This window comes from Anomaloglossus baeobatrachus, chromosome 4, assembly GCF_048569485.1.
Source record: "Anomaloglossus baeobatrachus isolate aAnoBae1 chromosome 4, aAnoBae1.hap1, whole genome shotgun sequence".
NCBI classification, from domain to species: Eukaryota; Metazoa; Chordata; class Amphibia; order Anura; family Aromobatidae; genus Anomaloglossus; species Anomaloglossus baeobatrachus.
Genome location: NC_134356.1, coordinates 146,649,035 through 146,667,033, shown reverse-complemented (window position 1 = coordinate 146,667,033; position 17,999 = coordinate 146,649,035). Strand labels below are relative to the sequence as shown.

The 17,999-nt window shown below is 40.9% G+C and overlaps 1 protein-coding gene across 6 annotated transcripts in view; it reads right to left on the bottom strand.

Moving 5' to 3' along the window:
* Positions 1-17,999, bottom strand: part of TENM2 (teneurin transmembrane protein 2) — a 4,009,156-nt gene that overhangs the window by 3,978,558 nt on the left and 12,599 nt on the right. The window lies entirely within an intron of this gene.

The window sequence follows — 17,999 nt, the reverse complement described above, 5'->3', positions numbered from 1 at the left end:
GAAAGCAGAGAAAGAAGAGAAAGAAAGGAGAGAGAGAAAGGAGAGAATGAAAGGAGAGAGAGATAGGAGAGAGGGAAAGGAGAGAGAGAGAGAGAGAAAGGAGAGAAAGAAAGGAGAGAAAGGAGAGAGAGAGAAAGGAGAGAGATAGAGAGAGAAAGAGAGCTCACAGCTGATGTCCGGCTCCTCCCCTCAGTGCATAATTAAATTATATTTATAAATATATTATAAATATAATTTATTAGTAATAATAAAAAAAAAAAATAACCGGGTCTAGAACTCGCGACCTTATGCTCCCTAGGTGAGCACTCTAGCCACTCAGCTATTGCTTCTAATGTGAACAATAGGCACATTTGGTAATCTTGAAGTCTGGATTGCTGAAGTCTCAGCTGACCACGTGATTCATTTAAAGCTATGTGAAGCTCATGCAGAACACGCGTGTTCTGTAGCAGAGATGACAGTGTCGTGTGGATTACATCGGACCAGGAGGGGTATTGGAGGATTTTAGTAAAATGGTGAAACTGTGTTTTTTTGTCTTTTATTCCAAATAAAGCATTTTTCGCGGTGTGTGTTTATTTATTTTCACTTTATAAATAGATAATAATTATAATTTGAAATTATAAAAAAAAAATTAAAATTCTTTACTGGGACTAGAACTCCCGAGGTTATGCTTCTTAGGTGGGCACTTTATCCACTAGTCTATTGCTTTTTTTACGAAAGGGATAGGCAGATTTTCTAATCTTGAAGCTTGCTGTGCTGACTGAAGTCTCTGCTTCATTGCTACGGAGCCACTACATCCCGAGAGAGCAGAGCTGACCTTGTCGTGTGGATTACTTTGGACCTGGAGGGGTATTTTTGGGATTAATAAAAGGGTGAACCAGGGTTGTTTTTTTGTCTTTTATTCCAAATAAAGGATTTTTCGCAGTATGTGTTTCTTTACTTTCACTTACAGTTTAATCATGGAAGGTATCTCGGGGAGACGCCTGCCATGATTAAACTCATTATTACCCCAATTGCCACCGCACCAGGGCAATTCGGGATGAGCTGGGTAGAGTCCCAGGACTGTCGCACCTAATAGATGCGGCAATTCTGGGCAGCTGCAGGGTGATATTGTTAGGGTGGTGGGCTCCCCATACCGTGGCGCTCTCCCCATACCGTGGCGCTCTCCATCCTGACAATACCAGCCTCCAGCCATGCGGCTTTATCCTGGCTGGTATCAAATATGGGGAAAACCGCATTTTATTTATTTTAATGCACAATATAGACCCGCCCACCGGCGGTTGTGATTGGTTGCAGTGAGACAGCTGTCCCTCAGCTTGGGGACGTGTCTGACTGCAACCAATCATAAGCGCTGGTGGGCGGGGAAAGCACGGAATAACTAATTGACTAATGAAGCGGCAGCCATTTTCTAAAGAGGAAAAGACGCCGCAGATTTGTGACAGCCAGGGAGCGAGACGCACGTGATCGGTGAGTAGGAAAGGGAGAGGGATTGTGCTGGGGACACAGGACACATGCAGATAGCAACATGTGCACATAGCCTTACTGTGAAAAGCCACATTTATAGTAATAGAACCGTTCTCGAACGTAACTCGAGCTACCGAACTTTTAGCAAAAAGCTCGAGTTCGAGTTCTAACTAGAACACCCCCCAAAATCACTCGAACCGCGAACTGGAGAACCGCGAACCACGAACCGCGCTCAACTCTAACGCACACATCAGTGATTTTAACATGCGTGTCCATGTGCTCCACATGAAGACAAGTCTGTTTTTTTCTGGCATCACTGATGTCCCATGGACCACACTATGGTGTGATCCGTGAAACACGTACCAGAAAAATCACGTACATTTAAAATGAAAAGCTTTTTATACTCACTTTCTCCAGCACCGCTGTCTCCACCTGCTGCTCTCTCCTACTTCCAAGCCGGCTAATTATTCTCATACATATGCAGTTATGCACTGCACAGCCAACCTGGAAGTAGTACCAGTGGTGAGACAGCAGTGGCCGGAGACAGCATTTGAAAGACTTCAGCACCACAGACAGCAGAACCGTGGACAGGTGAGTATAATAAGTGCCTGATCTCCGTGTATTATCATGGATAGCACATGGATATCACACATGTGCCCAAATCAAGGCACATGGAGGGACATATATACCTTTATCACATCAGTGAAAAACACAGACATTTATCACTGACATGTGAAGGGGAGCTAAAGGTGTTATTGACATGAAGTGCTCACCAGATGTCGATAGCAACCCATCCAATCCACACAGGCAAATAAATCAAACCATAGATGTCCATAAATTATTGTGTAATGATAAGAAATTACACAGGGAAAAAGTATTGAACACATGCAGAATCAGGTGCAAAGAAGCCATGGAAAGTCATGACACCAGTTGAAATCTATCAGCAATTTAAAAGCCATCCTGCCACTTAGTGAAAAATATTAGCTTGTTCAACTGATGGTCTATAAAAAACTGTCTCATTACCAATGTGATACTCAAAAAACATCTCATGATGGGAAACACCAGTGAGCTATCTCAAGACCTTTGTAACATTATTGTTGCAGCACATACTGATGACATTGGTTACAAAATAATTTCTAAACTATTAAAGGTTCCAATGAGCCCTGTAGGGAGACACTCCAGAAATGGAAAGAACATAATTTTACCATAAACCAGCTATGACCAGGTGCTCCCCACACGTTTTCAGACAAAAGAGTAAAAAGAATAAAAGAAAAGTTGTCCCAGAGCCAAGGATCAGCAGTGGACAGCTACAGAAAGACCTGAAATATGCAGATATAATAGTGTCAGAGAAAACAAAACCTCCATGGCCTGTAGGCATGCTCACCATGTAAGAGTCCATTGTTGAACAAAAAGAACGTTCAAGCTTATTTAAAAGTTGCTTAACACATTTAGGCAAGCCTGTGAAATACTGGGAGAATATAGTCTGGTCAGATGAAAACAAAATATAACTATTTGGGTGCCATAATCTACATGTTTGAAGGCCAAAAGGCAGTGCTTATCACCCCCAAAACACCATACCAACAGTGAAGTTTTTGAGGTGGGAACATCATGGTGTAGGGCTGTTTTTAAGCAAATAGCATTTGCAAATTTCATGTAATTGAAGGATAAATGAACAAATATAATGAGACATTCTTGATAAAAATTTGCGGCCATCTACGAGGATGATGAAAATGAAATGAGGGTGGTCATTTCAGCAAAACAATTATCCCAAACATACAGGAAATGAAACTCTATTGGTTTTAGAGAAAGAAAATAAAGCTGATAGAATGGCCCAGCCAATCATCTGACCTGAATCCAATAGAAAATGTAATGCTAAAGCTCAGAGTTCATAGAAAAAGGCCACGGAACCTTCAAGATTTGAAGAATGTCTGTGAGGAAGGATGGGTCAAAATCACACCTGAGCAATATATGTGACTAGTTTCTCCATACAGCATGCATCTTGAAGCTGTCATCACCAGCAAATGCTGGTGATGACAATGAAGTATTATATAAAATTAAATAACCATGCTTAATTCTTTTTCCTTTTCATTTCACATTATTACACATCACTAAATATGTGTACATCTATGGTTTGATTTATTTACCTGTATGTATTGGGTTGGTTGTTACCTACATCTGGCAAGAATTTCATGTCAAAAGCACCTTTAGAAATACATTTACATATGTATTAAACACATCATCAAATTTTTATTTCACCCTATATGTCTGAATGTATATAGAGATATATGGTCCCTGGCAATTGTCAAACTATATTCTCTGAAATGCCAAAACACTACAGAGCAAATTATACCTGGTTCTATTCATGCAGCCAGGCTCTGATTTATGCTGCCCATGCTTTAGACTGCATGAATCGGCTGACAAGCCCCATTTTGGGGGATAAAAAGGATCTTAATATATCCTTCCAATAGAGCAAAATGAAGAGGAAATTATTCAACACTGTCTATTTACACAAAAATTATCATGGCATAACAAATTTTGCAATTTATGTGAATAGTGCAAAAATTGTCTAAGAAAAAACATTGAAAGAGGATGTTTATTCCATTTACAGTAAATTTTGCAGTCTACAATCCAAAGGGTAGTATCACTGGAAAAATCCCCATGTTACCCATCTGCATATTTTCATTGTCTGAAATGAATCTATGCAATCTATGGCATGCAATCTATGATGCTACTGTCATACAGAATATACTCTACTGTTATGCAAATCACTGTTTTATTACTTTTATAGCTTCTTCAGACAACCTTAGTATTGTTTATATTTGGTACACAAGGGAAAGGTATATGGCTGTCCACAGAATGAGAGGAAAAGGTTACATTCATTTTTTTGAACTCCTTACACATTGATGCTGCCATAGTGCCTCTTGTGCTGCCAAATCCTTCATAGGCACCCATACACAGTTAATATGATCGATCCTGCACATGACCATGTTCTTTACATTGAAAGTCCAATGGACATAGGGGAAATATGGAACAGACTTTATAGAAAGCAATAAATGTATTGTTTCCAAAATGATTAAACCCCTATACAACAGATAGGAATGCTTGTATGGAGGGAGCCCCATCTATTCGTATTAATAATGAAGGTAAAGCTCGCAGTACACCACAAAGGTGGTTTCTTACCCTTACAGCACAGAACAGTTTCTTCATGACAGATAAGCTACTCTTACATTGCTTTACCGTACAGAAGCTTGCATCATGCCAATATAGCACCGCATACTGTAACCTGATGAAATCATATGTAAGACTACTGCTCAGCTGTTATATCATCACTCTATTCCATCTGACTAGGTTTCCTCCAAGGCCTCAATTTCTCCTCAGAAATGCTGAACAGTCAGCACTCGGACACGTCAGAACTGGCTGAATACGTAGTGTTGTGTTATAATAGTTTTTTGTTGTGTTTTTCAGAAGACAGGACTTATTTAAGCACACTTTGTGACTTATCTACACTGGGAACTGAATGTGCAAGAGAAGCAATTTTATTTAGAGCCAGGAGAATTTTTTTTTACTCTGCAACCATGCGGCAATCTTTAATTAAGCCCCGGTGTGAACATACATACGTGTCAGACAACGTAGGGAGAGTTTGCAGCTCACTTAGGGAATGATGGGAGTTCATGGATGCCAACAATGTGCAATGTAAAAGTGCATTTTCAGCTGTAACATCCAGAATAAATTAGAGACCATAAAAGCAGTCGTAAAATACATATTGCATTTGTGGGAAGCCTTAAAACTACCTCTGTATACATGTGGGAGTGCTTTGTATTCCAGATTGTAAGTGAAGGGAAATAAGAGGGGACGGCTGATTTTATATCTCTACGTGGAAGTGGTAATGCAGTGTAATTTGATTTACAGGCCGCCCTTGGCTTCTGAAAATTGAGGTAGAATAAAAATAAATACCCACCTAGAAATTACTGGTTGGGAAACGACAATGAAATAGAAACAACTGCAAAGGTCATGTCGATGACAAGCCAGCATTGTTGGGGAAGGAGCCACTTTATTACATTATTTTCATCAACCTACAGTCTGGCTGGCATTTGTTTCCATATTATGCTTTGGTGAATTTGGCTTAGGGTTATAAAAACATACTGTATTTTTCGGACTATAAGACGCACCGGACGATAAGATGCACCCTGGTTTTAGAGGAGGAAAATAAGAAAATAAAATTTGAAGCAAAAAATGTGATCATGACACACTGTTATGGGGTGAGGATCTGCTGCTGGCTCTGTTATGAGGGTAATGTCCCCAAATTCTCTACTAAGGTACCCCATCCTGGTAATGATCCTCCTGCCTTGTATATGATACCCATCCTTGCATATATGTACCCCATCCTGGTATATATTCCCATCCTGCTATATACCACCATCATGGTATAGCCCCTATCCTGCTACATAGCGCCATCCTGGTATATGCCCTTATCCTGCTATATACTGTTATCCTGCTATATACTGCCATCCTGCTATATACCGCCATCCTGCTATATACCCCTATCCTGCTATATACCCCCATCCTGCTATATACTGCCATCCTGGTATATGCCCTCCTCATGCTATATACCCCCATCCTGCTATATACTGCCATCCTGCTATATACTGCCATCCTGTAATATGCCCCCATCCTGCTATATACTCCCATCTATCCTGCTATATACCCCCATCCATCCTGCTATATACCCCATCCATCCTGCTATATACCCCCAGCCATCCTGCTATATACTGCCATCCATCCTGCTATATACTCCCATCCTGCTATATGACCTGCTACATGTGGCACACAAAAAAAATAAACTTTTTTACTCACCTTTCCTCACTCTCTGCAGTATCGCTCCTCCTGTCTGTGGCGGCAGCAGCGCCGCTGACCTGTGTGGAGCCGTTCCCCTGCAGCGTCGCTCGTCCTCCTGTCTGCCTGTCAGTTGACCTGTGTGGAGACTAGCGGTGTGCACAGTAATGACGTCATCGCTGTGCTCACCGCTCTCTACACACATCAGCTGGCTGGCAGACAGGAGGACATCGTGATGTTGCAGGGAACGGTGACCATTGAGTATACCGTACTTATTCACTGCTCCCCGCACTGATGATGATACGCGGGGGGCAGTGAATACAGCTGCACATGATCAGTCCAGGCTGTAGTTGGCAGGGTGATCACGCGGGCCGGCTCTTTACTATGCGCGCATCTTCCACCCATCACCCCGCCCACCTGTCAGCGCCAGCACTGAGGGATGATGGGCGGGAGGAGGAGCGTGCATATGAAATGAGCGGCCCCACGTATTCACGGCAGGCTGCTACAGCCTACTCATGCCCCCGATGACCCGCTCCACTGCAGCACCTTCATTCCCCACAGCCACATTCAGACTATAAGATGCACCCCCCACTTTCCCCCAACATTTGGGGGGGAAAAAGTGCGTCTTATAGTCCAAAAAATAGAATAAGTTTTCTCAGGGGTTAAAAAACATTTTTTGTAAACATTATGGTGACTTTTTTTTTAATTAATTTCATAATGTCAGCAAAATGATAAATGTAAATTCAGCCTATTTTTACATCAATCTTTTACCAATTGCTAAAAAGTCCAGGAGAGGAGCATGTACTGCAACTCAGCCGCATTCACCTGAATGGGCTGTAATCTTGGGGTGGAAGATAGAATTACATACAGCTCTGTTGCCAGGTAAATTATTTAAAAAAAAACCACACATTTATGAAACCGCACCTGACATGGTAATTACATAGTAATAGTTAGCTCTCGTATTTAGGGGTTGTGGCAAACTATTGCTATGCAATCAACATGGAGCTACTTAAGGGTACAATGCAAAAAAAAAACAACAAAAAAAACAAGGGAACAGCTTTCAGGTCTCCTTTAAATCAACCCTCCACCCTACATATTATATCTGACTATACTTTTCTAAAATGTAGCCACTATACCTAATGTACTTACTTCTGCCCCATTTCCATCTCCAAAATGGCGGCTGCAGAGGCATGGAGAGTCTGCCTGTCTCTGAAGATGGGATGTCGACCTCCAAGATGAAGGCAATGGAATGAAGCACATTATGTGCAACTGTATAGTCACATTTAATAAATGAAACATTTCAGAGCCCTGCACACGTTTGCATGCATTACACCTCATGTGGAGACATCTGTCTTTTGAAATGGGAATGAGATTGAGATTGCAAGCTCTGCAGGGCAGAACAGCTTATCCGCTCATGTCCTGCTTTCCTCCTTGCTCAACACAGCGGCATCAGTATCGTGAAAGAGTAAATGCTAAAGCCAAGCCTTGGTAATAGTTTTCAATGGCTTAACGCCTTTCTCTGTACACTGCACAACAGGAGTGAACAGGCATCGGGTCACAGTTACCGAATTGTTACTTACATACAGTTTTACATTATTTCCTTCCTCAGCTGGGAACTAACTGAAATATTAAATCCCTAACAATACGAGAACCAGAAAACTGGAGATGACATTCATGACAACAAAAACCATTGGGTCCAAGAATCTGTTCTATGAAGATATATAAGATTCTTGGCTGATGTTATCATGAAGTATTTGGAGGAGGATGTCTATATATTGCAACATTACCCAAAGATACTGTGCAGACCAACAAGAAAAATAATCACGCTGGACAAGTGCTTAATGATCACTTTCTCTACAAAGTGGCTATGCTCATACTTATTTCGATCATATTCACATGGCAAAATTGTAATCAGTATTTTCCATTTTCTGTAAGCCAAGATATCAGGAGTGGATCAAAATGCAGAGGTTTGAGTATTTCTATTATCCATTCTTTGTTTGACTCCTGGTCTTGGGCAAATCTTTGGTGTGATATTCATCCATTTCTAGTTTGTGTTAGTTTTTACTACCAGTGTGTCAAGCATTGAAAAATAAACTGATGGAAGCTCCTGTGCTTCTCGTGACATTAGATAGTAAAAATCAGATGGATTATGATGTTTCCCAGATGACATCTGTTGGTTATGCTCTCACTATACCACTAACTTGAATTTATTTATTTTCTCCCTGATAGAATAAAAATGATACAAGACTTAAGCAACACTCAGACCCATGAATCGGGCCTCAAAAACACTAATAGAAACTACTGATCACATACCAACATGAACTGCAAGCATTTGTGATCGTCTTGGTTACAAGTGTTTCATTTCCTTACTTTTGTAAAATACTGTTTCTGCACTTTTTGCCCCATAGAAAAGCCTATTTTAATAATCAGGAAACACGACCATGAGTATTCTGTTCACAAGCATGGCATGCATTTGGTGTCTGCTTTTTACCGGTTGCTAGGGAAAGGTTAAAGCTCAATCTGATTTTTTTTTCTCAAATATAGGCAGTAAAGGTGGACACAGAGCACAACTGTATAAAAAGCAGTCCGTTTTATTATGGACAATAAAAGAACATTAGTGTGCCGATTAGGCTTAAATATCACACATATCCAGTCATTTATCTGACAAATCCAGAGCTAAACTAACGGAAATAAGAAGGAAATGCCTATACAGCTGCTTTATTTTACCTCCATTTTACAGAGCAGTGAATATATATTTAATTTACAAAAATAGCCGGCATTCTTCATCTAAAGAGAATGTAGATGAAGTCAAAAAGCCCGAAGAATGGTGTAATGATTGTAGTGACTATATACAATCGTGCATGTTGTATGTAGGTAGCTTTTGCTTAGTTTGTTGGCATGGCAGCTTTTGACTGAGTAATGCCAAGATGGGTAATGATGTTGAACAGTAGCAAAGATCATCGGAACCAGACATGCTTTAACAGATTTGCTGTGCTTACAGCCATAACAAAGACATCAACAAATCTTACTGTAAATGAATGAAACCATCTTTACGACATCATCTGAATTTTTGCTGATTGAATATACATTTGATTCTGGTATCATACAATTACTCAGGGTTATCTTTATGACCACATTTCCACTATAGAAAAAGACTTGGATGAACCCCATAGATTATAGGGATCCAGTGCAACCACACTGATACTGAACGCTGTTAACGTACGACACAGAACTATTTAAATGATTTCCCACATGTGGATTTATGCAGTATATTATAATATGTGAATACAAAGATAAATACATATCTGTTTTATAAACACTTACTCTTTGAAACTGATACAAGTCAATCCTTTATAGCGTATTGGAGGCAGCTGACACATCTTGTTCCAAACAAACACCACCTTGCACGATACGGCCTTGGGCACACAGCAATGCCTCTGCTTGTAGTCTGTACAGTGGAGCAAAACGTCCCACATTGTACACATACCAAGTGCCACCCTGTCCTGCTCTATTCAGCACTGTATTCTTCTCAGATGTTATGTTTTCAAAGATTACCCTTATATTGGCATGTTAGGATGCATAAAGTTTTACAGTTTTTTCTTACATACACTTGTTCAATCTCTGTGAAAATAAAACTATTTCATAAGCCTACAGAATGTATGTATGAAGTCAGAGGCATACAGAGGTAAAGTGTGGCCTGTATACATATGCATGGTCACATCAAGAGAGATTCTAAATGACTACTACTTGCTTCAAAACAAATCCATTCCAAACAGATTGTTCATTAAGTCTAGCATACAAATGGCAGAATACTTAACTGGCAGATGTAGACAACTTTACCTCATTAATGACAAAGTCAATTTTGACCTTCATGACCAGTCCAAATTTTAGAAATCTGAGCATTGTCACTTTATGATGTAAAAGTTCTAAAAAAAAATTCAACGGATTCCAGTGATTCTGAGATTGTTTTTTGGAACTTATTGTACTTTATGAGAGTGAAACATTTTGGAATACATGATTTGCGTTTATTTGTGGGAAAAAAATGGGAAAATGGTGAAAATTTAATGATTTTCAAACTGAATTTTTATGCCCTTAAACCACAGTGATAATTCAATTAAATAACATTTCCTATATGTCTACTTTACATCAGCACCATATTTGAAATAGATATGTTTTGTCAGGAAGTTAGTTAGAATGATTAAAAGTTCATCAGCAATTTCTCATTTTTACATCAAAATTTACAAAACCACATTTTTAGGGGCCACATCACATTTAAGGTGACTTTGAGGGGCCTAGGTGACAGAAAATACTCAAAAGTGACCCCATTCTAAAAACTGCACCCCTGACACTGCTCAAACCACATCCAAGAAGTTTATTAACCCCTTCAGCCCCCGGGCACTTTCCGTTTTTGCGTTTTTGTTTTTTGCTCCCCTTCTTCCGAGAGGCGTAACTTTTTTATTTTTCCATCAATCTTGCCATATGAGGGCTTGTTTTTTGCGGGACGAGTTGTACTTTTAAATGAAACCATAAGTTTTACCATATAGTGTACTGGAAAATGGCAAAAAAATTCCAAGTGCGGAAAAATTGCAAAAAAACTGGGATTGTACAATAGTTTTTGGGATATTTTATTCACCGTGTTCACTATATGGTAAAACTGATGTGTGGGTATGATGCCTCAGGTCGGTGCGAGTTTGTAGACACCAAACATGTATAGGTTTACTTGTATCTAAGGGGTTAAAAAAATTCACAAGCTTGTCCGAAAAACGTGGCGCACGTTTTGCGCCATTTTCCAAAACCCGTAGCGTTCTCATTTTTCAGGATCTGAGGCTCAGTGATGGCTTATTTTTTGCGTCTTGACCTGACGTTCTTAACGGTACCATTTTTGCGCAGATGCTACGTTTTGATCGCCTGTTATTGCATTTTGCGCAAAATTTGCGGCGACCAAAAAACGTAATTTTGGCGTTTGGAATTTTTTTGCCGCTACGCCGTTTACTGATCAGATTCATTGATTTTATATTTTGATAGATCGGGCATTTCTGAACGTGGCGATACCAAATATGTGTGTATTTTTTATTTTTTTAACCCTTTAATTTTCAATGGGGTGAAAGGGGGGTGATTTGAACTTTTAGGTTTTTTTATTTTTTTTTAATTTTTTAAAACTTTTTTTTTTACTTTTTTTTTTATTTTACTAGTCCCCCTAGGGGGCTATAGCGATCAGCAATCTGATCGCTTTGCACAATCTGCAGATCTCAGCTACAGAGCTGAGAACTGCAGATTTGCTGCTTCACTTTCAATGCCGGCTGTATTCCGGCATTGAGAGGAAGTGACTCATGTTAGCCACAGGCGTCATCACATGACCCTGTGCTACCATGGCAACCGCCGAAAGTCACGTGATCATGTCACGTGACTTCCGGCGGGGGCGGGGTAAGTCACTGTAATGGCGGCGCCCATATACATATCGCTGCCAAGACTTTGGCAGCGAAATGTAAGGGGTTAATGGCCGCGGGTGGAAGCGATTCCACCCGCGGCTAGCAGGCACACATATCAGCTGTTGATAACAGCTGATATGTGCGCCGATCGCCGCCGCCCGCCGGCGGCAGGGGGCGGGGCTTACCGGAAAACGATCCATGACGTATCTAGTACGTCATGGGTCGTTAAGGGGTTAAACCTTCAGATGCTTCACATTAATTAATGCAAAGTGGAATGTAGTCGACTACGTTCGGGTGTCCGCCTGCAGAAAACATATATGTGCAAAAATGGCACAAAACAGAGCACACGCTAATGTAGTGTGCTCAATTACAGTGAATGGCCCTGCTGGCGCATGCGTCTGAAACACACTTTGCAGAGTGGGGGAGGGGCGGTTCGGATGGATGCCCTGACGGGACCTGTGAACGTAAGGCAAAACACAATGTGAAAGGAGCCTTAGGGAAAGGGAAGTGGACATCCAGCTGATGGTGCTGCATGCAGTAGCTGTGGGCCAGGGAAAATTGTGCCTGCTGCAGAAGCAAAACAAACACACTCATCAGCAAGGCCTAGCTTCCTGTTCCACTTTGCAGGGGGAGCGGGACACCATTGTTGAAGCCTAAAAGTGCACACAGGTGGTAGGTTTTATTCAAAGTTAATACTTCCAGTTTGCTTCACAGCACCACCCTACTTTCTACATGGTCCAGTCTCACTAACCAAAAGACTGGAAGACACAATCCTCACCTTGATACTCCTTTCTTCCACCATGGCGAGTCCTGGGAGACAAGTGATCCCACACGCCGAGGGGCTCTTTACATTTATTTGTGTTGATTCTGGCCTCTTGCTTTGTATGTTTCAAGCGGGAAATGAGAACATTGTGTGCAGTGATTCCCAAATGTTTGAACAACCACTGTCAGAAGGAGATGATGGTGGGGAATGGCAATTACTGTCTCAGGAGGTGGATGATGATGAGACACAGTTGCCACCAATCATGTTGTTAAGTCAACAAGTGAGAATGAGGACCAAAGTGTGGAAGAGGAAGATGAGGTAGTTGACGGTGAAGTCGCTGACCCACCATGGGAAGGAGGCTTGCAGAGCGAGGACAGCAGTGCAGAGATGGAGGGACCCATAACACAGCAAAAGGCAGGAAGAGGCAGTGATGTAGCGTGAAGGAGTATGTGTTATATTGTTCCCCATATCACACACAGATGACAAGTTCCAAGGCCAAGAATTAGGTGTTCCACAGTCTGGAGTTTTTTAAAGAGAGTGCAACCTGTGCAGTACAAGTACAAGATCATCAGGGATCTGACCACTAACAGCCTGACCACCACCAGTATGCTCAGGCACATGTCATCAAACTTGACTAGGTGGGCCTGAACAACTGGGTCTACAATCTGTGTCTGCAGGTGACAAAACTGCCTCTTCACCTGTGCTACATGTTTGTCAATCCCCTGTCGAAGATGCAGATACAGATGCCTCCCGCAATGTCACTGCACATTTGGGAGAACCAATAGCAACCATGTCAGGTTCCAGCACAGCATGCAGCTGTTTCTATCCCAGGCCTTGGAACGCAAGCAAAAATAAGAACCCACCCACAGGCCCAAATGCTAAACACGTGCACTTGGTAAATAGGTTTTACCACTGTAGGAGTCCCACTCTTTATAAAATTGTCCGAAATTGTATTCATAGGCCCCCATCTGTGAGTCTTCCAGGGTGTATTGCAATCCCTCTTTTAAATAATTATGGTGAGAGATGGCCATACTATTAAGGCTATGTTTACATGTTGCATTTTTGCTGAGTTTTTTCATGAGTTTTTTTGCAAAATTAAAAGTTAATTTTTACAGTACCAGTGACAGCTAAGAGAGTTAATAAATGTAATCCATACAATTGTTTTTTTTTCTTCACTTGAAAAGGAAAGCTGCTGAGTTTCTGAAGGAAGCTGGAAGTGAATTCTTTCAGCATTTTTTGCAGCATTATTTTTTACATTGAAAGCAATGATAGTGCAAAATCTCTAGTTGTGAACTTAAGCAGGCTTTACACGCTACGATACTTCTAGCAATTGCTAGCGATATCGTTCGCAAAAGCACCCGCCCCAGTCATGCATGCGATATTGTGTGTTCGCAGCTGCAGTGAACATTATCGCTACGGCAGCATCACACGCACTTACCTGGTCGGCGGCGTCGCTGTGACTGCCAAACAATCCCTCCCTCAAGGGGGAGGTGCGTTCGGCGTCACGGCGACATCACTAAGCGGCCGGCCAATCAAAGCGGAGGGGCGGAGATGAGCAGCACGAACATTACACCCACCTCCTTCCTTCCTCATTGCGGGTGGGACGCAGGTAAGGTGAGGTTCCTCGCTCCAGCGGTGTCACACACAGCGATGTGTGCTGCTGCAGGAACGAGGAACAACATCTACAAACTACCATTAACAATTTTTGGTTTTAGGATGACCTCTCCATGGTGAACGATTTTCACCACTTTGGAGGACGTTTAAGGTCGCTGATAAGTGTTACACACTGCAATACCGTTAATGACGCCGGATGTGCGTCACTAACGACGTGAGCCCGACGATAAAACATTAACAATATCGTAGCGTGTAAAGCCCCCTTTAGTCTAAGAGGTGGAAGAGGGGTTTTTTTTCACTTTTTTTAGTTTGTCTTACATACATTTCATTATAGAGGAAAGTAGGTTTCCTAACATTTTTCCTACAAAATCCATTTTACCTTCAGTTTTGTCAGTCCATAAAAGTGTCGTAATACTCTGACAACATTGTTTCTAGCCACGCCCTGGGAGTTAGAGATGCATCCAGGCATCTTTCCCATGCTGTTCTCATTTCAGTTGAGTACGGTTTCCATCCATTCAGCAATTGTACTGCCCCTTCAGACCTCCTGGGCGGGTCTGCTGGAAAAATGCTTGCATTTCCCATTGACTTCCATTTTATTTGTTACTCAAATTGAGCTCCTCCAAGCGCTCAACTTGCTTAATTTGAGTAACGAGCACTAGAGCCTTTTACTGCTCGCTCATCACTAGTAAGCATGAAAAATGCATTTGAATCAAACGTCAGTGACAAATCAGGCAGACGTCACATTTTTACCATTAAAGTCTTTTATTTATACTACGGCTTTATGAAGGAGAAATTATAGCAATAGCACATTTCTCCCAAACCAAACAGAAGAAAATATAATGGAGTGATAATTTATGCTTAAAATATGGACTTGTAAAGCAAAAAGGAAAATACTGTATATTTCAGTTAAGATATTATCTGATTTATTTACACAGGCTTTCATATACTTTCTGTCTAACTAGTAGTCAGTGCATACAAATGATTTCATCAACATTTCTCATTGAGGCATCAGTGGACTGTTCATCACTAGGGACACAAAATGCAGATAATGCAATACTTTTCCAGTGAGCAGCAAGAGAGTTCTTGGTTAAACTTCTGTCTGGGACTGAATAGTGACGACTTATTCCTAGCGCCCCACCCTATACTGCTGCTATCTGCTCTGGCAGCGGCTGTATATAAACAATGTATAGAGCGGAACCCCACAGCTTCGTACATTGTTTAGTGGCAGGTGCCAAGTACTGCATTTTATCTCCAATTCAAGTGAATGTTTAAAGCGTGAAAAGCTCAAACATTCACGGAAAAAGAATTATTCCAACAGAAAGATAGCAGCAGACTCTTAACCCTTTAACAACCCTTGCTCTTAAAGTACAGCACATACTTGCACCACACTATTACGGCAATTTGATTATATGGACACTTATATGATAATAGCCTCATTCTGCTTTTATGATGATATGAGAAGCTCCTGAAATCCATAGTTTAACCATTCGTATGCTGCGATGAAAGCTGATAAGAGGCTTTCAGCACAGCATATGAAGAAAGCAAAAAAGGATCTCCTCTGATTGCATCACAGTAATGCCCTGTGATACAATGTACATCTATACTTTAGGCACTTAGCCCAGGAACTATCCAAAGACCCTACGGTTGCCAGTTTATGATGTGTGCCTAACATTATTTTTAGAGAAAAAGAGGATTTCTCTCTCCTGACATGTATTAGTAAAAACAAGTATGATTCTTTTCTTAATCTTCTCCATCAGGCTATTTTTCCTGAATATTATAGCCAGGTGGGTAAGTGGGTATGTCTTTGTATAGAATGTCACTGGTCAGTGTGAGCGTGCACGGACATGACTCCAACTAGTAACAAGTACTTGTCAGTTACTCAGAAATGTGTAAGAGGAATACACAAGTAGACGCACAATGTACACGCACAATATACGGAGAGCACAATCTCCTATGTTATTGCTGTGCAGTTCTCAGCCAAACCATTATACCAGTCTGATGCCATCCAATGCATTCAGGTATCTCTACATCTGATTATTGAACTGTAGTAATCAATCACAATGTTACTCAGACAATCAATGAACCAGTATGATACACAATATGAAATTCTGTTATTATTCCGCAAACTGAAATAGGCACCAGACGCGAACTGTTCTCTAATCCATTAAAACAAATCGAAAAAGGCTTTTTACCATTATAAATAATTCTTGACCAAAGCATTAACCATACGGCAATAGAGTCGAGCTGGAATAAGAATAGCAGACCCAACGCAGAGTAAATGTTACCTCAGATGCCACCACGTTACACAAGGTCACAGGCAACATATGGAAGATTGTGATGTTGGAGGTTTGGAAGTAACAGACAATGTAGATCATTTAGTTATAATATCAGGTGTTCTACCTATTCTACTTACACAGTGGCAGGTTAGCATTGATTAAGCTATTGCTCTCTTTCTTCAGTCATCTCAAAGTCTCAAAAAACATTTTTCATTCACGAACGAAGACTTATGACAATTAACTTTCATTTGCATAAGCTCTTGAAATTCTCACTAAATGGATTGAAACTACATAAAATGAGGCTAATTAAGACACATTTAATCTTTTATTTCTTAAATGACTACAACCAGTATACTTTAAATAAAACTGTTAAAGTAGAAGACTTGATAATGAAGATTGCACAGTCATCAAGACCAGGCACGAATTGCGGACTGACAATCTAGGGCATATTTATCAGAAAACCTGGCCAAAATAAACTGAATATTTCAGGCAGGTCATAGCATTTTATTTCTCCAGTTAACGCAAAAACTAAAGAAAAAGAATACATGATTATGTGCTCAGTATGATCTTCATAAACCCGAATGGCTTTTATCCAGAAGACCATTTTACCATCTGTTTTTTTCTCCCTCTATAATGAATGCAGTTCGTTTTTTTTTGTTTTTTTTACCTACTACTACATGATAAAAGAACAGGTCGCAGTTATATCGTATGAGAATATTATGAAGCGGCATTATCTGAAGAATTACGGTGACTGTAAATGTCTCATTGTACCTAAGCAGAAGGGTATTACAATTCTGAGCACAATTTCAGCCATTGTGAGCAGTCTTGGTTTGATGGGCTGCACAATCCTAAATAAGTATTATTTTCACTTGATGTACTGCAAACATTGTCCGTCCAGGATGTGACAATAAATCCCCCTAGATGTGCGTACACCATGGCTCCGGCAGTAACAAGTGTACAAGTTGTGATTACAAGAGCTGCATTTCTATGGAGATACGAGTTCATCTCTAACACCTCTGCTAAACACCATCTCTCGCTGCGTTTCTGAAAAGTCAGAGTTGTGTTACATTAAACATTTTGTGTGCAGATGACATATAGTATCTGCTGTAACAGCATTCATTCTCCATCCTGCAAAAATCTTTAAGGAAATGACTCTGGCGGCCATGTAAACTCTCACATACTGGATTGCAAATAAATGAGGTATGGGATACATATATTTATAGTTAGAAAGTTAGGATCCTGAAAGCTGTGCTTCTACAATTTCTGAGGCCTGAAACACTTGAATAATTCACAGTCCTAGGAAACACCAGACAGGATGTCTTAGGCTATGTGCCCACGCTGCGGAAAATGCGCGGATTTTGCCGCGGATTTCTCGTGGAAAAGCCGCGGATTTTCCAGAATTCTGCAGCACAGCTACTCCCCAGCCATTTCTATGGCATTTGGGAAATGCTGTGCCCACGGTGCGGATTTTTCCGCAGCGGAAATCGTGCGGATTTTCGTCCGGAAAAATCTGCAGCATGTCAATTAGGCTATGTGCCCACGCTGCGGAAAATGCGCGGATTTTGCCGCGGATTTCTCGCGTAAAAGCCGCGGATTTCCCGAAAATCTGCAGCTCAGGCACTT